Source organism: Sus scrofa, chromosome 3 (assembly GCF_054392235.1).
Source record: "Sus scrofa isolate SSC_HxYL_T2T_F1_AM1 chromosome 3, Sscrofa_HxYL_maternal_Yorkshire_Landrace_v2.0, whole genome shotgun sequence".
NCBI classification, from domain to species: Eukaryota; Metazoa; Chordata; class Mammalia; order Artiodactyla; family Suidae; genus Sus; species Sus scrofa.
In genome coordinates this window covers 95,307,155-95,329,742 of record NC_139385.1, presented here as the reverse complement: position 1 = coordinate 95,329,742, position 22,588 = coordinate 95,307,155, and the positions used below count along the sequence as shown (strand labels likewise).

The window sequence follows — 22,588 nt, the reverse complement described above, 5'->3', positions numbered from 1 at the left end:
ATTATGGGCTATTAGCACATTGTTAAATCTGAACTTAGAGTGAGAAATTGTTTTTATGTTTACTCTTTGGTTCCCAAGGTTAATCAATATTCATCATGGCCTTAAATTTTTTTTTTTTTTTTAACTAAAGAGGTTAGTTATATAAACCCTTTTGTAGAGAAAAGGAAACTCAGTATTATAACTGTCTAGGACTTTGGATGTAAAATCTTATCTGAAGATGTACAAAAATATTCAATTAAAAACACCATCACCAAATGGAAAAATATATAAAAGCATTAAGGATTTAAAATTGACATCCTTTCATTTGCAACTATCACCCTGATCCTCTTATTCTTTTGTGTATATTTGAATGACTTTCAAATTTAACAATATTTAAATTTTCCATAATAGTTTGGATAAATTGCCAGCTAGAAATAGCTTTGTAGTCATTGCCTAAGCCTTGACTTTGCCTACAAGTGTGAATCTTAGGCACCAATGAGGTACATATTTTTTATCAACATATGCTAGAAATCAATCTTTATATAGCAGATCCATGGCATTTTCTTCTCTCCTGGCCTTCCTGAAATTTCTAGAACATTCTAAGTTAGTTGGAATCCTGGTAGAATGGGTATCATCAGTGATTACTCTTCTCACCATTTGCTAATCAATACATTAGTAATGCTGGGTAAACTTTGAAAACTTGCAAAACGTATACTTTAAATCATACAAAGATCAGGACCTGTATAGATTGTTTGTTTCCTATGAAACTTTATTCAAAACTTAATCTGTTCTGTCAGGTCACAGAAGGAGCAGTAATTTCCAGTAGAGGTTTTGAATTGATTAACTGGTAAGCATTTATTAAAATGAGAGCAAAGCCAAAAATATAATCAAGCTTAAGAAGTATTCTTAGAAACATATAGGAGAATTAGGACATTTCTGTATGTCTAAAATTGAGGCTAAGAAGGGTGTTAAAGAGGCCTGAGAGTTTCACAAACAAAGGATTGGTCCCTAAAGTGACAGGCCACTGAATTTGGCAAAGAGGAGATTCTTGATGATTTGGGGATGGGTAGTGTTGGTTGAGGAGCTGAGGTGAGAGGCAAGACTGGGGGAGGGCAAAGAAGAAGAAGATGATGAGAAAGTTACAGTAAATAATTTTAAAGAAGAATGTCCAGGATAATCTTGAAAGGCACTGTGATTGGCAAATCCTCAGTTCACAGGACCAAGTCTAAGAAAATAGGATCTTAGTAGAAACAGAATTAAAACAGCATTACGCACATTAAAAACTCCATAGCAAATAAAAGCTGTGGATGGCACCTGCCCTCAAAACTAGCCACATTTGTCAGCATTAAAACCTGTACCAACAGGTAATCCTCTTGAATCATCTTCTTTAGTCATTTGGGGACACAGGGCTCCAGGACTGCAAGGCTGAGGCAGACAGTCCCCAAGCTCTAGGGTACACAGATTATTTTTGGCTTTAAAGTGTTTGAGCCCATTCTTACTTGAAATTCAATGTCTTTTGCACTTGCTTTCTCCCTTATTTCATTTTCTTAAGCCCTGCCAAAATGGTTTTGTAACCATATAGCCTTTCTGCAAATTATCTTGGTATTTAGGGGATGTGTCTTTTGGAGGGGGGTGTCCATCTGGTGTCATATCAGCAGAGTTAGAGGATGTGCTGTAAACAGATCTTTCTCTGCAGCACCGGACTGCACAACCCACCAGAGAGAACAGCACCATTTATTGTCCTGTCCTGCCACTTAAGAGGTTGAACTGAATCCATGATGTATAAAAAGGCTTTAAACTTATAATGTACACATATAAAATGAGTTATTTAAAATTTGTTTGGCAAGAGCTTATTTTATGATGGATGGTATATTGTGAGAAAGGGAAAAATAAAAGCAAAACACTTTGGCCTTATTAGATGACAATCGGCAGATAATTTTTTTAAAATAAGAATTTGATTTCATTAAGATGGCTTTGAAGTATGTTATGTGCTTGGAGCAGGAGTAGGGCTCCGATGGGTTAGAGGCTATGGAAAGCAAAGTGGGGCAGCAGAAGGGATCTCTAGCCCACCTCAGAGGAAACGGCAATATAAACCAAGGTGGTAAAACAAGGCTAACCCAAATCTGGAATCTGTATCTAGGGAAGACAGAACTTTAAAGGAGTGGCAGTTTCCAGATGCATCTATCAAAGAGTTCTGTGCCAGTTAGGAAAGCTAGTGGAAGCAAAATCTTGAGGCCTAAGAGGCTGACTGACAGTCCTTCTCTAAGAGACCAAAGCCCCAGACTTGTTACAACTGGGCTCCAGCAGTACCAGCATTCAAGCCAGGAACCAGGCAGAAGATGAGCCAGAAAGATAGGTTGGCTCCCAGTGAAGGAGATTAGGTGGAGGTGTATTATCCCAGTACTCTTTGTATAGGGGCAGCAGACTCAACCCTCTCACCCAATCTGGCTTTCATCAGTGGGTTAGAGTTTCTAATATTCTCTTGTGTCCCTATTGTACATGTTATGTGGGGAGAGTTGAGGATTGGGAGTGGCTGCAAAGATTACGTGGACAAAATAGGCAAAGAAAGACAGGCCCTGATAGAGTAGCCCAATGAGACTGCAGGATTAGAATATAGTAAAACATTCAGAATATAATATACTAAACATGCAGGGTTGGAAAGCAAAAACGATCTACTCCAATAAAACCATGTGTCCAGAATTATATATTTCTAACCATGCACTTTAACTTGCTCTGACTTAATGTATCAAAATTTTAATATCAAGCCCTTGTGTGTATTGCCACAACTCAACAAAAACTTTAAATTCAAAAAATACACAACACATTATTGCAGAGCCATCCTTTCCAGATGAAAACTTCTAAATATAGCCAAGGTGCAACTGAACCCCGGAAAGAGACAGTGAATTTGACAATGGCATTTTATTATCAATTGCCATGGTTTCCTCTATATCGATGCATTTTTGAAAATTATACCTTCTTGAGGGCATCACATATGATTTAACAGAACTGATTAAGTGGCCATAATTTCCTGGCTGAAACAAAATAAAACACGAATATCAAACATCTTTCCCTTCTCATGCTCATAATTAGTTGAAGAATGATGTTGCATTATACTAGAGGCTCCGTGAATCTCAAATATTGCTCAATCAAGAACACACTGATAACTCACCAAATTGAAGCTTTAGACCAATGTTGCCTAAAAAAATCAGTCTTCTTTTTCACTTCACTTTTTATGACTGCCTCAAATTTTTGTAGTCTATAATTTAAGAGAATGTATGAGTTTTCTGTTGCTGTTATAAACAATTACTACAAACATCATGGCTTAAGACAACACAGTTTTATCATCTTCATAGTTCTATAGGTCAGAACTCTCACATAGGTCTCACTGGGCTAAAATCAAGGTGTCATCAGGGTTGCATTCCTTACTGGGGACTCTGGGGAAAAATCCATTTCCTTGCCTTTTCCAGCTTCTAGAGGCCACCCGCATTCTGGGACTCAGCCTCCTTCCTCTATCTTCGGAGTTAGAGATGTTGCTTCTTTCTGACCATTCTTCCATGATCACATCTCTAATCATACTTGGGCACAGTTTTTAGGCATCTGTGTGATTTCATTGGGCACATCTGATCATCTTCCCAATCTCATGGTTTTTAATTAACCTTAATGACATTTGCAGAGTCCCTGCAACCGTAGAAGGTATCACATTCACAGATTCCAGGGATCAGGATGTGGACATCTTCAGAGGGCCATTAGTCTACCTTATTTTTAATTCTTCTTTTCTTTGTAATTTACATTCCTCTAGAAGCAGGTGCCAAAAGGATCTCAGTGCCACAAGATTATGTGGGAGTGATAACAATATCGCTGATAAGAGAGAAGGGAAAGGAGATAAGGAATTTAAAGGAGGCAAGAAATGGTGTGTTATCAAGAAAGTTGCCACTGGGAAATTAAAGTTTAGTGCCACTAGGGTAATTCTGAGGGAGAATGTGGAACTAAGAGTTATTCTAATTGAGGGTGAGGAATCTGCAACATTTATCTTCCAAATCCCTATCTTTATTGGTTCAGGCTCCTTTAAGGGTAGAATATTTCTGGCACTTCTGGCCTGTGCTGCACGCAAGCTAAGTCTATGCCCCCATCCAGGCTGAAGACCTGAAGCTGAGTTCATAGGTGTGAAGCAGGCTTCAGTGTGAAGTGAGTGCCAGGAGTTATCTCTGGGGCTCCAATGGCTACCTCTCAGATTTAATTATCAAGTTCTACTTTATATTATTCCTCCATAATTTCTCTGACACTTTTTTCTTTCTATTGCTGTAATACAGATCAGTTTCTCTGCATCACTCTACTAATGCGTTCTTTCCATCTCAAGTTCTAGTCCGCCCCAATCTGAGCTGTATCTATGCCTTCAAAATTTGTCTTCCTGAACACATGGCTTTTATTGCATTGCTTAAACAAATAAGCAAAAGTCTTTATCAATTTTCCAATACTTACAGGAAAATATAAAATGAAAAGTCCTCAGTCTAGCCTTCAGGTCCTTCCATTCTGGCCCTATATTAACTTATCTGTTCTTATACTTACATCAATTAATGTTTTTTTCCACTTTCTTCTGTCCCTAGAGAGCAGGAGAAGGAACCCAGTTTTGCCTATGTTTTGGCTTTGTCCAGAGCCCTTAATCCTTGGGATCTAAGCCTGAATATGAAATATTTCTCTTGACCCAGGTCAAACACCCCTGTCTTATTTCTCTCCTTGTCTCATTACTATTTTTGAACTCATCTCATACTTTTTTTCCTTCATGTACTTGGTCAGAGAGTTCCTTTTACTCGGCTAATCTCTAATCCCTGCCCATCCTCCAAGGTTCAGGTGAAACCTTTCCTTTATTTAGACTTCCATTAGCCTAGTTCAGCTGGAAATGAGGACTCTCTCTAAATTCTTTAAAGCTGCTATTTTAGCTTTTATTATTTTTGTTCATAATTTTAGCTATCTTTTTGTAGAACGTAAGTTTAATCTTCTCAGATAGGTTCTGGGAAGCGCTTTTAAAAGATAACAGGACATCATATATGTTTCCTTCTCAAACCCTAGGATATTTGGGTTATTGTATGTACTCTTTAGCTGTTTGTTGATGTACTTGCTAAACATAAATAATCTTTTTTAGAAAAGAATGAGTAGCATATTTTGACCAAAGCGAAAACAAATAAAGGAGGGGAAAAAAAAATCAGTATTTTAGGGTTGTGCTGCTGCTCTGCTACAAAGCAGTCCATTACTTGAGTTGGATCGTAAAAGAACCTAAATCTTTCTTACTTCAAGCAGGCAAATTAAAAAAGTTAAAGGCACTGAAATGTTGGAAACTAAGACCCTTTAAAATTATAGGCTAGAGGTTTGGATGTTTCCTTCTCAACCTAGCCCAGAGAGATGGAGTGAGACAAAGAATCTTTTCCTTTTTGAAAACTGTTAAGTACAGCTAAAAAGCGTTTGGGCTTTTTCATTTAAAATTTTTAAACTTAAAAACTAATTTTAAAAAGAACTTAGGATTTTACTGCACTTGAGAAGCAAAAATGTCCAGTGGCTTCTTGGATGCTGGTTTTTCCATTGGAAAAAAAAAATCCAAGTTTTCATTTTGATCTATGAGTCAAGGGGGTGACTGCAAGAAGCTGGGAAGCTTGGCTGATGATTCCTTAAGGTGTCAGCAAAGCTTTTCTTCTGTGCACACTTATGCACTTCAAGGCCTGTGATTTGTGCTGCCTTTTTAGTGTTGGAAATCGTATTTCACAATGACTTTAATCTGGCTCTTTGGACCAAGAATGGCAGCGCAGTGCTGCCAACAGAAAAGAATAAAGTTCCTGACAGGGGACCCTTCTGTGCTTCTCTCCAACCTCCTTAACACCGATCAATTGAGTTGATGATCAACACATACTGCAAGTGACATTCTTTAGTAGTTCTTAGTCCTGGGAATTTAAAAATACTGATACCTGGGCCCCACCTGAGAGATTCTAAGGTAGTAGGTTTGGACTGTGTTCTGGGCATTAGTGTTCTGCAGTGAGCTTCTGGTGACCCTAATGAGCAGACGGAACTGAGGATCACCGCTCTCATCCCTCCCATCTTCTGCAGGCCCGCAGAACATAAATATTTTGAGCTGCAGAGTTTTTAGATAATATAGAAATCATCTACTCTCCTCTCTCAGACACTTTAAGAGTTGAGCAAGCAGCTCTGGTGGTATTAAGAGGAATAACTCATGTCCATACAACAGGAGTCAGGGCTAAATTTCAGGTTTTTTGACTCCGAGGCCATAGTCCTTTCCTATTTAAACTGTGGTCCTTGGACCAGCATCACCTGGGAGCTTGTTAGAAATACAAAATCTCAGGCCATCTCCCTGACCTCCTGAATTAGTCTGCTTTTTTAACAACTTCCCCAGGTGATTGGTATTCACATTCCTTTGAGAAGCCCTCATCTGATCCACTGCTTAACAGCCACCTAGAGACTGGAGTTTCATTTACCTCTGTAGCCTCAACATCGAGCATCATACCTGGAAGTTGGAAGATAACCATTTGTTGCATTTTAGATTCCTTTTTTGTTATAAAACATATCATGCATCCGCTTTTAACCAATTTATTCTTTGAATAAATGACCTTGATTGTCCTTCCTATGTGTTGTTTAACATTTCATCTTCATGAGCCTTTATTAAGTACCTGCTTTGTACTAGGCACTGCACAAAGGTACAAAGGTAAATGATATACTTTCTAGGAACTCACTAATTGGGGACAGGAGAGGAACAGTTAACAGAAGTGATAACATTGTGTGATAAGGGCCACAATGGAAATATTGCAGCATAAGAGCCCTTCATGTTTGCTGTGGGAACATGGAGAGAGAACATTGGGTCTGGGTTTTGGGGGTTAGTCTGGGATGGTCTTTGGGGTGACCTTGAGGTTTTAAGGGCAAATGAAGGCAAATTGACCTTGGACAGTAATCTGGGCTCAGCCAGTACTTGGAGATGTAGGGATGCAGCCAGCACTATTCAAAGAGAATTACAAGGAGACAGAGCAGCCTCCTCCAGGCTTAGAGTAGAGATATCTTCATCTTGTATGTCAAAATAGAAGAAGTACACTCAAGAATGGCTGCTCTTGATCCAGTGGTGGGAAATGCAGTAGAGCACTAAGGCGATTGGAGGTAGGGTGCTGGGAAGGGAAGAGGGTTCCTGTGCTTCTTATCCATCTGACTGTAGATGTAAAGGAAAACATTTAGAAAACCACAGAACAGCAATTTGGAAATATTAATTGTATGTTCCCTGGGGTTGCATTACAGCCCTGAGATTGAAGCTCTTGTAATTGTGCTCTTTGGGTCTGTATTCTCACAGCTTCTAATATTCAAGATCAACAATAAACAATTTGCAGGACAGTCCAATCCAGACAGAATCACCCAATTCCAGTACCTTCAGGTACTTTCCCTTTTCAAATAAGACTGTGGGTTGAGCCTGTGCTATGCAATATGGTGATTACCAGCCACATGTGGCTATTGAGTGCTAGAAATGTGGTTAGTCCAAATTGAGTTGTGTGGTAAGCATAATATACACACCAGTTTTGAAGGCTTATTACCAAAAAATTGTACACTCATTAACAATATTTTATATTGATTACCTGTTGAAATGCTAATAATTTAGATACATTTGGGGTTCAAGAAAAAACATTTTAAAAATAATTTCAGCTGTTTTTCACTTTTAAAAATGTAGCTACTAGAAAATTTAAAATTATATATGTGACTAACTGTATTTCTGTGGGCAGAACTGACCCACACTATTCCAGCGTGAAGGCGTTAAATAATTTTCTCTTGCACGGTGGAAAACACAGTCATCCTTAGTCTGTCTGTGGCTTCAGATGACTTGGGAGTGGTTTTAGCTTTAAAGTTGTAGAGGCACACATTTTCAGTGGTGGTGACAAATTGGGATTAAGTCGAATGAGTAACAGGCAACATTTTGCCTTTATTGAGTATTTAAAAAAAATTTCATTTTAGTATGTCTTTTAGACATCACTGCAGTTATTTTTATTTCATGGCCATGCAGGTTTATGACTTGTCCAACTCGTTCCCTCTAAAGCCTGAATAAAATGCCATTGTCAAATACACCCTCTCTAATCTGTGTTATTTGACATATACTAGGTAGGACAGAGCTTTAGGTCCTATTTTCACTTCAGTGCAGATGTGAAAGTTCCAGTTAATGAGAGCGTTGTGTAAGTGTTTGTGTTTCAAGAGGAAGAAAAAAAAAAGTCTCCCTGAATCTGCCTTAAAGCTTTAGATATTCTGTACAGGGAATAAAGTGACATGCTCAAATTAACTGTGGCCAGACAGATCCACATGATATGAATATAAATGTTTGAGTCTTGCTCAAATTAAGGTTCTTGGTATCAGGGAAAGCACTTTCTCACTAGGCAAGTCAAAATCACTCTATCTCACTCTTCTTCTGGGACATATACTACAGGATAGGCATTGAACTCAACTATGATATTTTATTCGGTATTCTTATTTTAATACATTTAAAGGGAACTTTTTCAGTGGTCTAAAACTTGCACATTTCTTTTCTTTGGCTTTTGAGAACTTTAAAAATCTTTGCGCTTTTTTAGCCAGTGGTTCTGTGGTTAATTGGAGAAACTATATAAAGAGGCTAGAATCTGAGGTTTGAAGTCAGCAGAAAGGTTTCCATGGCTTACGGTCTGGAGATCAGAAGCAGGACACTTCACCAAAAAACAACTTTCTGAAGCTCAAATTCCTTGAATTTTTATTTCTCCAAAAATAACTTCTTTGAAAGTCAGTTCACCAAAATTCACTTCACCTATTGAACAATTCATGAAATGACCAATTTGACAATTCACTGATTTATCAAAACTTTCCTTTTACTAAACTTTCCTGACATTTATAGTAAGTCCTGTTGTATAAGGTGATTGCAGCAGCTCTGGGATATTTCAAAGTTTTAGTTTTAATTTAGTTTGGTTTTAACTCTTAGTTTTTATTTTTGCTGTGGCCATTTTACATTCACTAGTTGTTAGGCACTGACTGAAATTCAGTGTGCTCTGGGTTTCCTCAGTATTGATCTCTGACTTTTGCAATTATAATTATTTCAAGTTGCAGTTTTGTGCTTGTTTTGAAATCAAGGACTTTTATAAATCATAAGGACAGGTAAGTTTGTCATTTTTAATCTGACCCATTCCCTTTTGTACTTTTTGATCCATAGATTCACTAACTGGATAAATCAAATGGATTACATGCAATATATCCTAAACATTTAAAAGGTGTCTGAAATGTGAAATGTACAGGAAATGACAACTGAATGTGCTGCAGAGCTGCTGGGCTTAAAGGGCTATGGCAAGATGAATTTTTCAAAAACTAAAATTAAAACTAAATATTAAAGTAAAATTTAAAAACATCATGTAGAGCTGTTAAAGTATCATATGCCACTTAACTTGCTAGACAATTTATAAAATGCAGAAAATTTATGACTTTTGTCTCTTTGTTACATTGACTTGGTACTCGTCTGCACAAAGATTCAAGATGAAAGGCAGTACCGTTATTACAAGCAGTAGGAAAGAAGTAGGGATGCCCAGAAGGGATTTTATAACAGACCATGTGATTAGAACCTCAAATTTGACATACAATAATCACCAAAACAAAGTGAATTCAAATTCCTTAAAAAACATGTTGCTATGACAACAAAACTAAAATAGTCAACCTTAAAAATAATCTTCAAAGCTTTAACTGCTGTGCATATTATTAATCACTGTAAATGTAATAGTTTAAAGAAACAACTTTTGGTAAATTCAACAAACCGGCTATTCTTCAGATTCATCATTTGGGAAATTGGCCATTTGGTGCCTGGATCTGCAGCAAATTGCCCTAAAAGTATACAGTTTGGGGCAAATTATTCACTGTTCTAAATCTCTTTTGCTTTACGCAATTATTGGGGATGATAAAGATGAGTGTCTCTTAGGGATCTGTGAGGATTAAATAAGGTAATGTGTGTTACTTTACACTTAGCTCAATAAATGTTCCATTTCCTTAGAATGAAGGTCCATCCGTGGCTGGACCGCTAACCAGCTGTGTCAAATCGTATCAATTTTCTGGCCCTTAGTTTCTTAACTTTTAAGTCAAGGGGATTAAAATATACACACTACTTGGGATAGACTGGCAGTTTGGGGTTAGTAGATGCAAACTATTACATTTAGAATGGATAAGCAATGAGGTCCTATGGTATAGCACAGGGAACTATATCCAATCTCTTGGTATAGACCATAATGGAAGATAGTATAAGAAAGGGAATGTATATGTATGTATGACTGGGTCACTTTGCTGTACAGCATAAATTGGCGCAACACTGTAATTCAACTATAATTTAATTAAAAAATAAGAAAATAAAATATACATGTTACTATATGTAAAATAGATAACCAACAAGGACATATTCTATATAGCACAGGGAACTATACTCAACATCTTGTAATAACCTATAATGCAAGAGAATGTAAAAAAAAAAAAATAATTTAGATAGATGTCTAACTAAATCACTTTACTATACACCTGAAACCAACATAGAATTGTAAATCAGCTATATTTCAAAAACAGTTTTTACAAAAAAGTCTTTAAAGTGAAGAGATTTGACTAAATTATCTCTCAGATCTCCTTTTAATCCCAAGATTTTTATGGTGTCAAAAACAAAACCAAACTCTGGCCTGCCGAATCAAGACCTGCTTAGATTCCCAAACTCCTAAGGCCTGGGTTCTAGGTAAGGACAGAATTCAGGGATTAGGTAGCTGAGTCACTGATGCTCATTCTGAAGAACCTGAGTTAGCTGCTCAGACTCTGAATAATTTGCAGTCCCAGGAATCCCAAGGTGATGCTTCTTTTATAGCCCTTAAGGAAAAATGTTTTGTTCTATCTAAACCCCGGATTGACAAGAAATGAAGGGAAGGCCTTGACCACATGGATATCTCTGGGGGGCCCTTGACTTCAAAGAGATGTCTCTGTATCAGGTCAGCTCCAAGAGGCCCTCCTCATTGATGTACCCCGGGTATGCGGGTTCTGCTAGGGGAGCCTGAAAGTTGACTGGCACCTACTGTCACGTATACCAAGTGTGAGAGACCGATTGCTCTCTGTTCCTTTCCGTTCTTCCCTGGGTTTGTTGTTACTTTGTACTGTGCATTTGTCTGCTATCCTAAGTAGTCTCTTTGATCAAAATGAGGTAAGTATACACTCTACTGTATTTCTGTGCATAGCAAGTCTTTATTCTGGCTGGAGCACATCAGACTTGTGAATTCAAATTGGTTAGAATAATAAATAAAAACTTTTTTAGAGCAGACCAACGAGCTTCTGTTGAAAATAGCTACTGCCTAATTTAAAATGCTAAAGAAGAACTCAACTCTTTCTCCTTGATATTTTACAACGTTAGAGGTTTTCCCCAAACACAGCAAACTTTACAAATGTACTGATGGTGTAGCCCATCACTGCTACATCCTTAGACCACTTGCATTTCCCTATGTGATTTTAAGTCTATCTTCAGTAGACTTAAAGTAAAAAGCACACACTTTCTTTACATTTCCATCCATAAAATGCAGCACAAATCTCACTCCATTTACTCAGGGGAAAAGAAAGAGACATCTCCATGCTCTGGGAACCATTGACAGAACATATTGCAATCTTTTCATTAAGTTCACACAAAATGAGGATTTAACGCATGGGCAAAACAGCCCATCCCTAGAGGTTCCATTGCCCATAATCCCACCTTGCAAACAGCTCCATATTAATTGTTGCAGCCAAATGGACACGGAGTTTTACTGCTTGGCACTCCTACTTCACAGATAACCAACTGCAATTGTGAAAACCTTTGTTTTTCATTTTCTGTCATATCCTTGTTCAAGCAAATATTTCATATGTTTGTTTAAACCCGGAAAATCCATATGGGCCAAGCTAAAGATATTTTACTATATGCCTTTATTGTATTTTGATCTTAACTGTATAATTTTAGAATATTTATAAGGACATATAAATACACACACACACATATATATATATATGCTCTGCTTTAAAATTACATGTGAAAACTCATCTATCAGAAACTGACAAATTGCAAATTGGCCATCCACATAAGCAAAGAACCAGCTGAAGCTTCCTTTAGGTAACTGTATCTCTAGTTAATTTAAAATATGATTCAGTTTATAAGTATTTTATTTTCACTTTACTTCTGGGATGCATTTATTGTTTAAAGTGAGGTGCACCTGGATGAAATGAACATTTATAAATTCTGGCTTACCTTTCCCATTTCTGTGCCTCAGGTTGTTAACTGTTGAGGTCTTTAAAATTATGTTGTTGAGCCTTTTAATAAACCCAGAATCAGTGAGTTCCTCAAATAACCATTGGGACATATATTACACCCATTTCCTTAAGACAAGGAAAACAAAACTTCCTATAGAGTAAATCCCTTGTTACCCCAAATTGCACCTTACAAATAAGAAGAGCTCATTTGTTTCAGAGGACTGTACACAGTTTGCAACTCTGGCATGCTAAAAGATCCTGGTGCATAAACAGCCAGTAGGAGCAACGTGCCAATTTTGAATTGTTCACCGTTTTTATTATAGGTTCTAGGTTTCAGATGAACAGGAGCCTCCTATTGCTTTTATGGCAGGATATTAAATTGCAGCCTCTGGCAGGCGGCACCTGCCCTCTTCCTGGTATGCTCTCTAGTCAGTCATTGGCCATGTGATACTCTAATGTAATGTATATTTTGTGTTTTGCTCTACACGGGGATTTAAACACTGGGGAACACAATCTCTCCCTGAAGGTATGCAAGCCATGTTGTCATGTCTTGATTAAGCTCCACACAACTACAATTTAGTGTGTATGGAAGGTTCTGTCTCCCACAAGGTGTTTTAAGTGGTGAGTGAAACAAGATCTTCTGAGCATCTTAGACAAATGAATATACTATCTCATTCCCTCTGGATGGAAATTTCCTGAAAACTCTTTTGCCCTGGCAATCTATTATACTGACCACACAGTAGGATGTGTTTAAAACTCTTGTATAGAGAATCAATCATGTATATGTACACTGACCCCTTGTCTATGCTCTATAAGGGGATCAGGTTATTCTCCCCTACATTTGAAATTAGGAGTATTTGAAATAATTAGTAACCCCTGGCTATACTATCCATCTTTATGATTTATCTATGAATATTCAATCAGAGATTTTAGAAAATTGGGGTAACAGGTAAGATTTTTAAAATTTCAGTTTCTGAATTTCAGTTCAGAACAAGGTTTAAGTTTGTCATTAAAATAAAAGGCATGTCTTTAATGTCCTTAGTTTTGGTATCAGCAGTATCTCAAGTTCATAGGCTTATGGCATTTCTCTTAAAGGTCCATCTTCCAGAGTTGCCTACCTGAGCTTACAACTTATTACTCAGTCAAAGATGGCAATTAAATCTCTTAATATACAACTGTGGAACTATGGATAGTTTCTTGAAATGTGATATACTTAATATCTACCTCATTTATTTTTTAATTATAAGAACATATAGGATTAGAATAGGTCTTAAACTTTTCCAGCCTAACCACCATCTGATACTTAAATTGCATCTAAACTCTTCCTGCCAAACCATTTTCACAGGTGTACCTCAATTGTATTGAGTCACCCCAACATTGGTCTTCTATCCCATGCACTGAGCAACGGGCCTCCTACCCCACAACCTCAGGGTACTGCTTAACACACTTAAGAGGAACTTGAGGCACCTTCTGAACCAAACAAGAGGTCACTACAAAAGTCACAAATGACTTGTAATTGAGGGTATGTCACTGAATTTTAAGTTGTGAACACCTCATGTGTCCATAGCACTTAGGCTTTTTTCTGACTCCCTCAGAATTTATGGCATATAAGATTCAGGTACCCAAGTCAATGATTGAAATTTGAAATGGTCTAAGAGGCAGTGGTGTGATGAGACAAACTGACCAGCAATTATGGTTCAGCAGTTAAATGGCACTCTGAGTTAAGTGATATCCCTTTGGTAGTTTGAAATCAGTTTTAGTGGGCATATTTACACCACAGAAATTGGCAAGTGTCTTAAATCATCACCCTAAGATGGTCATAACTGAATATGAAAGAAATGCATGCTAGACTATCTGGAAGAGACCAAATATACTAAGGGATTTGGTCTTTTAAAATAAATATTATGGTAATGTAGATAACTGTGGAAAAATGAAATATAGAACCTTGAGCTAGAGACTGTTATAAAAGCATCATTTCTGTCAAAATAACTTGTTATTTTTGAGATCATTTCCTTAATTTTTGAGAGAAAACTTGAAAATTTACTTAGGTGACTTGCAGAAAACCGCTATTCTTTGCAGATATTCTATATGATGGAATTGCTGCATAGTTTTGGGGTAAGTGATCCATGAACTGAAAGTCTGAGTTGACTTGCAGAAGCATTATACAAAGTAATGATAACCATGTTTTAAAGATCTGTGATTACATATGGATGTGATAATCTGTAGCAGCACTATCAGATAAATAATACATATTTAAAAAATTTCTGTAATTACATGTTTACCCGATAGGCCAGAACGACTCTGTCCCAAGGAGCTGTTACAGACTGAGTAAATAATACATGTTTTAAAGTCCATAATTACATATGTAAACGATAGACTATCGAGTAAATAATGCACATTTTAAAAAGTCCATAATTACATATTTACATGATAGTCTGTAAATTCTGTAATTACTTATTTACACAATAGACCATAACAGCTGTTACAGTCTATTATGTTAACTCTCATAGAATTATATTATGGATTTTTTTTTAAAACACCATAAAGAACCTAAGGAATGGAATGATAGGAATGAAATAAAATATGAAGTTCATAATTACTATAGCTCTCTCCAAAGAGGACTATTTCAAGTTTAAACTATCTCAACGTAAAACCCATGACTGATCCTTTATTGATAACAACTGATCTAAAACTTATTTGCAAAAATATAAATTAAGGAAATCACAAGGCAAGGAATAACTGAGTGGTGTGATATTAAGCTAAGTTTTTCACCATCTTCATGTTTAAAACTTATTCTTAGTGGCATAAATAAAACATTATATATAATTTTTATGTTTCTTAGGCTTCTCATAAAATTTCAGTGAAGCACAATCATTAGAATTGAATATGTATTCTTTATTTATTAAGAGCAGCCAAATATCCTATAGTTTGTACATACTAATAAAATGTTCGGGTGTGTGTGCATAGGTTGTAATAATGAGAACATATACATTTGTATGTTTCTCATGAGCATTATAGTTATCTTTTAAGGGTCCTCCTGGTTAAAGGCTCATATAGTGCATTTTATGTTCCATCTTCTGAATTTATTCTAAATTTAAATATAAGATCAATGCAACTAAATGGGACTTCTGCCCATAATTACTACTAAATAGCAAGGCTAAATCAAGCAATTGAAAATCTGTTATTTAGTGATGTTGGACCCTTCATTCTTAGTAACAAAACACAGTATGGGAGAAAACGTTGATTCTATTTGTTAAGATATTATTTGGTAAGATATTTGGCAACTTGAAATAAATGAGTGCTTGACTTTCTCAGGGTTGTTGTACAAAAAAGAATCTTTACTTTCCATAAAATTTATTTTCACTTCATATTTGAGCTGCAAACCCCTGATGTTTGTCAACAATACCCGTGGACGAGGTATTTAAATCAGTGGCTTTCAAATTTCTTTGAATGCGACTCTTGATAAGAGATAATTTACATTAGGATCTAGTACATACATGTAAACAAAATTTTCACAAAACCATGCATGCTTTTATAAAATGTAAAACATTCTGATATTATCTACTCCATGTATTCTATTCCATTTTGTAAAAATGCTGATTGTGACTCACCAAATCGATTTCAATGATCCACAAATGGGTCACAACCTGCAATTTGAAAAACAGTGATTTAGACCATGCTTTTTATTGCTGGGGCACACAGGGCTTTCTAATGTTGTAGTTGGTTGATAAAAATCTGTAGATTTGGGATGGAAGGATTTTTCCAAATGGATCATATTTGTGTAGTCTACCATTATTTATGAGTGTAGAAATATAAAATAAGGATATAAAATTTTCTAATTTATGTCTTTAAAGATCTTGAAATAGACCATCCTAGGGTGCATTATTCAAGATATTTTTTTATGATTCACACTGTAGAAATTATTTAACAGGAGCTGAGTAGAGTGATAGAGCAGATTTCTAGCTCAGGATGTTCTGCTTGAAGAAGGGATTCATTTCACTGGCATTGTTTGATGTTCCCAATGCAGATTTGGAAGCAGGAATAAAAGAAGAAATACTAATGCACAAGTAACAAATAATGAGGCAGAGGTTTTCATCTCCTTTTTATGGTAAGAAAGATTTGAATAATGACATTTCACAGAGTATTGAGTAAATTTTAATGAGTGAGTTAATTTGAAATTAGGATCCTGGATGAAAAAGTCATCACTATTAATTTGTAAGGAAAGACAGATATTTAGAAAATCATTGTTATTTTATTCTGGTTTCCATTATGTATCAGTGTTCACTGAAATACAGTATGCTAAAATGTGGTTACGGGATATAGAGTAGAAAAAAAGTTTTTAAGAAGCAGCTATGTCTCTGATTGTATCATGGAAGGTCCAAAATTGGTAAATATTCACCAGACACAAATGTACTGTATGTCAGTCTCTGTCTTGTCAATACTTTGTATCTGGAGACCAGAGGAAAGATAGGTAATTCCTTAGGGAGTTCTGTACTATTCATGACTTTGGAATAGCTCAGTGGGTAGAATACCTTCAGACCACAAATTTTTATTTGTAAATTCAGTCATAGTCTCAAATACGTACCCTGTCAGATCTTTAATTTTGATTTTTAAAAAGAATTCTCTCTGCTGCAATTTGCTTTTACTCCTGCATTCTTTACCTTGGAACACAGCCCTCCATCTACTCAGCCTCTCACCTAGAGAACTGGCAGTTGTCCTAAGCCCCTTACTTTCCTTCATTCTCCATAACTTTTATGGTTTATTTCCTACATATATATCCAACTTGCTCCTTCGTCCCATGCCCACTGTCATTTTCTATAATCAGACCTTCACTGTTTCCTAACTATTTTTCTTTAAGCCTCTGGAGTGATCCTCCTGCTTCCCGCCCCCCTCTATCCCTCCATCTTTGGCTCTGTATTGGAGCAATTATTCTAAAAAAAAACAGCAGCTCATGATTATGCCTACCCTCTACCCAAAACTCCCTTGCCCTTTGCTTTCTCTGGCCAGCTTTGCTCACCCCTCAAAACGCAATAGTAATGGGTTCCCTAACTCCCCGTTTTTTGTCAGGGCCTAGAGACCTGTCAAACTGTTTCCCTGCCTGTTCGTCTCTCCTTCATTTTAACTTCTCAAAGGTAGTGACTGTATCTTCTTGCCAGGGAATATTAAGTGCTCAGTAAATATTTGTGAGATGATTAGATGGAAGAACCATTATCTCAGAACATTAATCTGCAATAAAGGCTGATATTTTTTCAGCTAGATTTATCATAAGTTACACTCAATCTTCTCCATAGTTACTAGGAGGAGTGGAAATGGGGACCTATCTTAGAGAGAGATGAAATCCTTCAGCTTCTAGACTCAATTAGGAATTATAGCAGCCTAGAACCTAGACTCTGACATCACACTTCTTTGAGATAGAAATCTGCCCCCTTCCTGTTTTATCATATGTACAAGTAATAAATTACTTCCACATTATATATAGCAGGTTTTCTTGAACTCTATAAGAAAATTAGATATTGCATGTTTAAAACCTGGGCCACTTTTGTTTAAGATGAAAAAATTCTTTAGCTGTATTCTATAACTATGCATGGGCATCACTGCAGGTGCTTTTTTTCTGAAGGAATTTCCCTCTTGCTACACTGAAGTTTCAGAAATTTGATTTAATGCCAAATGATTACAACAGTTGGCTGTTGTAATGCCAAATACGTATGTATTGGAGAAGTTATTTATTTTATATGCATTCTTTTTTTTTCTTTTTTATTATTATGTATAATGGAATTTGAAGACAGAGATAGATTTCTTCCCCACAGTGTTTTAACTACACAAAGGGTTAGCATTATAGAATGCCATTTGACTGGCTCCAATAATGATAAATATTTCCAAGACAAAACCTACTGTGAACCTGTATTCTCTAGAAATTTCTCTCTCTCAGCTACTGTTTTACTTTAAGGAGAAGGTAGAGAAAATGCAGTAGTAGTAGATTACTTCTAGAAACTTGGAAGCAATTAAGTAAAACTCATGTATATGAATGCATCTTTCCCTTTATATTATTTGCTATCAGTTACAGATTTTTTTTTTCTGCTCTTCTTATTCACAATTGATGCTCTTGGTGGTGCTATTGTCCATTCATAAATAGGCCTTGAAATACAGGGTGTGTGCCGGAGATAGATAAATTAGAGTCTTTGTCTAGAAACCATTCATTTAGTCATTAAAAATATTACTGAGTATTCCTTGTTGGAAATGTAAGCATGAACCTAAATCCTGGCTTCAAGGAGTGTATAGTCTAGAAGTGGTGATGAGATATGTACTTACATATGCCAAAAGTTTAAAAATGCAGTGTTAAAGGGCTCCAAACGCTTTTACCTGCTCCACTGTCTTGTCTGAGTCAACATTATCTCTTGCTTAGTTAAGTCCCAGGGTCTGCGAATTGGTTTCCCTACTCTATTTCTTCCCCCACCCCAACTCACATCAGCTATTTCCAACACAGCAGCCAAAGGGTGCTTTTGAACTGTAGGTCAGATCACATCATTCCTAAGCTCAAAACTCTGTAATAGCCTCCATTTCATGGCCACAATCTGCCCTTCAAACCCTAACCCCATGAACACTGACCTCATCTCCTGCTATTCCCCCCTCCCACCGCCCCAGCTCCCACATCCCTCAAGCTACTCTGGTCCCTTTGCTGTTCTTTATTTTCAAGTGTCTTATTTCTTTAACTTTTAATTAATTTTTATTAAAGTATAGTTGATTTATAATGTGCCAATTTCTGCTGTACCGCAAAGTAACTCAGATATATATTTTTGAAACGATATATATATTCTTTTTTAATATTTCTTCCATCATGGTCTGTCCCAGGAGATTGGATATAATTCCCTGTGCTATACAGTAGGACCCTGTTGTTTATCCATTCCAAATGTATTAGTTTGCATCTACTAACCCCAAACTTTCCATCCATCCCACTCCCTCCCCACTCTCCCTTGACAACCACAAGTCTCTTCTCTAGGTCCCTAAGTCTGTTTCTGTTTTGTAAGTAGGTTCGTTTGTGCTATTTAGATTCCACATATAAGGGACATCAAGACACCAGATGTATTTCTTCCAGCTCCTTCTCTCGGCCCCTCCTGCTGCCTAGAATGCTCTTCTCCACAGAGCCACATTGCTCACTCCCTCCTGTCCTTCAGGTGCTCAGGGCATTGCTAAGATTTCACCCTCTTAGGAAGGTCTACTTTAATCACTCTATTGAAAACTGGAAACCTTGCACCTTGTTCCTCTCTCTCTGCATTTCATATTACCACAGAGCCTTTCCCCTTCTAAGTATTAGGTGATTATTTGTCGGTTGTTTGTTATCTGCTCCTTCTTAGAATTGGGGCTCCATAAGTGGGATCTTTGTTTTGTTCACTGATACCTCTGAAGCACCTAGGGGAATTCCAGCCTGTAATAAGCACTCGATGTATGAAAAATAGGAGATTTAAAGGTAGAATATTATTAAAATTTGCAGACGAGAGATTTATTCCAAGAGGAAACTATTGGGAAGGTCTCAATGGAGGTTTATGTGAGTTGGATCTTGATATAGGAGTAAAATCTGGATACATGTACATATACTTAAGTGAAGATATTTTGCTCATTGTTTCAAGTTTTTTTTCCTTTAATATTATAATTCTTACTCATAATACTTTTGTTAAAGTCAATTAGAAGTACATTGAAGACAGGATAAATTTCAAAAAGAAATAGGAAAACAGCTGCAAAGTTCTTTGGGGTATGGGAATGTACTTTGCCTGTTTAACAGTTCGGTTTGTTTTGTGCTGGGAGAAGGAAAGGAAAAATTGAAAAAATACCACAGCAATCACAGTAAGTCTGTCACTTTCCTGCTACTCTTTCAAAAGGGTCTCAGAGATCTGGTGTCCTCAAAGCCTACTTCTGTGTAAACATTTGTTAATTCCACCATAGGCTTTAAACAATTGTGTCATTTGCATGCTTTGTGGTTCTTTAACTTCTCTTAGGCCAACAGAGAAAAAAATAACTACATGAACATTAACATCAGATAATTAACTAATATGATACAATGCTAACAACATCATAGGTTAGTTTTTAGAAGAATGCTACACTGAAGTGCCTGCATAATTTCTGCCGTCTTTCATTTCTTAAACTGCTCAAAATGAAGCTCTTACTGTACCACCAAACCCTGAACACAGAAGTTCAATACTAAAAATCACTGGAGGCCATGATGAAAATTAAGCAGCAGAGAACTGAGTAACAACATGAAACATGATTCCAGGTGATGCTTTTCTTTGCTAACCCTGGCAAGAAACCTTTGCTGAGGTTTTCTCTGCATGCTCATCTCTTACTCTTTCTTGGCCACATTCCAGTCAGGCTTTTATACTTGTCCCTCAACTGAAACTTCCAGTACTCATCTTTGCCATCTCAAGAGCATTTGATACACTTGAAACTCTTTCTTGGCTAGCACTCCTGGACCTCAGGTCTCTGGTTTTCCTCCTACCTTACTGCTGTTTCCTGAGTTCTTGCTGGATCCTGCTCGTCCTCTGTTGGCACCTCGCAATCCTGGTGCATTCCGGGGCCCAGTCTTCCTACAACTCACTCTCTCTGGATCTGTATCCCAAGACAATCACACATACTCCCGTGACTTAGAAACCATTTATGTGCTGATGAACCCCAAGTGTTTATCTCCAGCACCTGCCTTTCTTCTGAGCTCCTGCTGCTTATCATCATTTAATAGGCATCTCAGCAGTAACTAGTTTAACACAGAACATGTGGTTTCCATTTAGCCACAACTCTGCAAAACTCTCCCCCCACCAGTGTTCTTCATCTCACTGAATATCAGCATCACTGTCATTTAGTTGCTCAGACCCCACATCCTTGATTTATCCTTGATTTCTCTGTCTTTCAGATTGCACATCAGCAATTTGTGCTGGCACTAGGTTTAAGGTACATCCCAAAGCTGACCCTTCTTTCCAATCTCTGCCTTCCCTTTTTAGCCCTGGTCCCCATCCTCTCTGGGCTGTCCGCCTGAATTAGCCCCACAGCTGGTATTCCTGCTTCCACTTTTGTCCCCTTACAACATATTCTCAACCCAGCAAACCAGTGAAATTTTAAAAGGGTACATCAAATAATAGCACATTTTCTGAGTTTCCATCACACTTAGAATAAATCCAGAGACTTACCAGGGCCCATAAGGCCCCATATGATTTGGCCCCTGATTCTTTCTCCATCCTCATTGCTTATCTCACTTCCCATCAACCCCAGTGCTGCATCCCACTGGTTTCTTTGCAGCTCTTCAGACCCCTTCTAGCACAGCCTTTATTGTTGCTACTGCCTCTTCGTAGAATGCCTTCATCCCTCCACCCCCACCCCCCACCACCAGTAGCCAGGCACATGTCTTACTTCCTCCCTTTATTGTGTGTACTATCTCCAGGTCATCCTTGCCCACTCTATCGAAACCAGCATCCCCCAACCCCCCTGCTCTCTTTCCCGGCTTTTCTTTCTCCATCACAGTTAGCACTATTAACTGATTTTTATGGTATATTGTCTGTCTCAATACTATAACAAGAAGGAAGGAACTCGTTTATTTCTGAGTTCCTTGGCACATGGTAGACACTCAATAATTTTTTGAGCAAATGAATAGTTGTTGAATAAATATAAAGTATTTGTTAATCCTGGTTTTGTTTGTTTTTTTGCCTCTTGGTTTTCTCTGTGTCTGCTTTCCTCATCAGAATTATGCCATATTTCAACCTTGAAGGTGACTTTTAAAAAATTCTCTTAACCAGAAAACAGTGCAGATGATACAGAAGAACTTTGAAAATATTCACTAGAAGTTATAAATCCCGGCCCATTCATACCCTCTGTCTGGCATATTATCATTAGCTTAAGATCAGATACTGGCTGCAGTTTTTCTTTTCTTTTTTTTTTTTTAAGGTTTCCTTAGAGATACAGATTCTCATCAAAACCAAATACAAAAAGACCATGAAGGAGAGAAATATAGATAGAAAGACAGAATATGAATATGTATTTCCTTCAGTGCTTTTTGAATAATTTCCATTCAGTCCATGAAAGACCTTGTGGAAACTAGATCAGTTATTTCATATTTTCCATGACCCAGGTTCAACCTGTTGCCCTTAGGCTGGTCAGAACTGGAGCTAGGTTTTCTGATAGATGTTAATAAGTAGTTAGCAGGCCATTATGGAGATAAAAAATAAAATGAGAAATGAAAGCAAGATGGCAAGGAGGGGTGAGCTGCCCAAGCGTGTGTGTACCAGTAGCCACAGAAGACAGAGGGGCTATTTGATTCCTGGCCTCCCAGTTGGCTTTCCCATCAGCCACTTTATCTAAT

At 37.2% G+C, this 22,588-nt stretch overlaps 2 long non-coding RNA genes across 28 annotated transcripts in view; one reads left to right on the top strand and one right to left on the bottom strand.

Moving 5' to 3' along the window:
- LOC102159571 (uncharacterized) overlaps positions 1-22,588 on the top strand; it is a 595,399-nt gene that overhangs the window by 2,446 nt on the left and 570,365 nt on the right. The gene's annotated exons all lie outside the window — the stretch shown is intronic.
- On the bottom strand, positions 731-20,872 carry LOC146404783 (uncharacterized). 3 transcript variants are annotated; one of them, XR_014839776.1, is made up of 4 exons: positions 20,741-20,872; positions 15,864-15,899; positions 6,917-7,177; positions 731-3,837 (listed from the first exon to the last, which is right to left on the bottom strand). It is a non-coding gene; the product is annotated as an uncharacterized LOC146404783 (long non-coding RNA). The 3 variants fall into 3 exon arrangements; XR_014839774.1 differs by lacking the exon at positions 6,917-7,177; XR_014839775.1 differs by lacking the exon at positions 731-3,837 and having other exon boundaries at positions 4,918-7,177.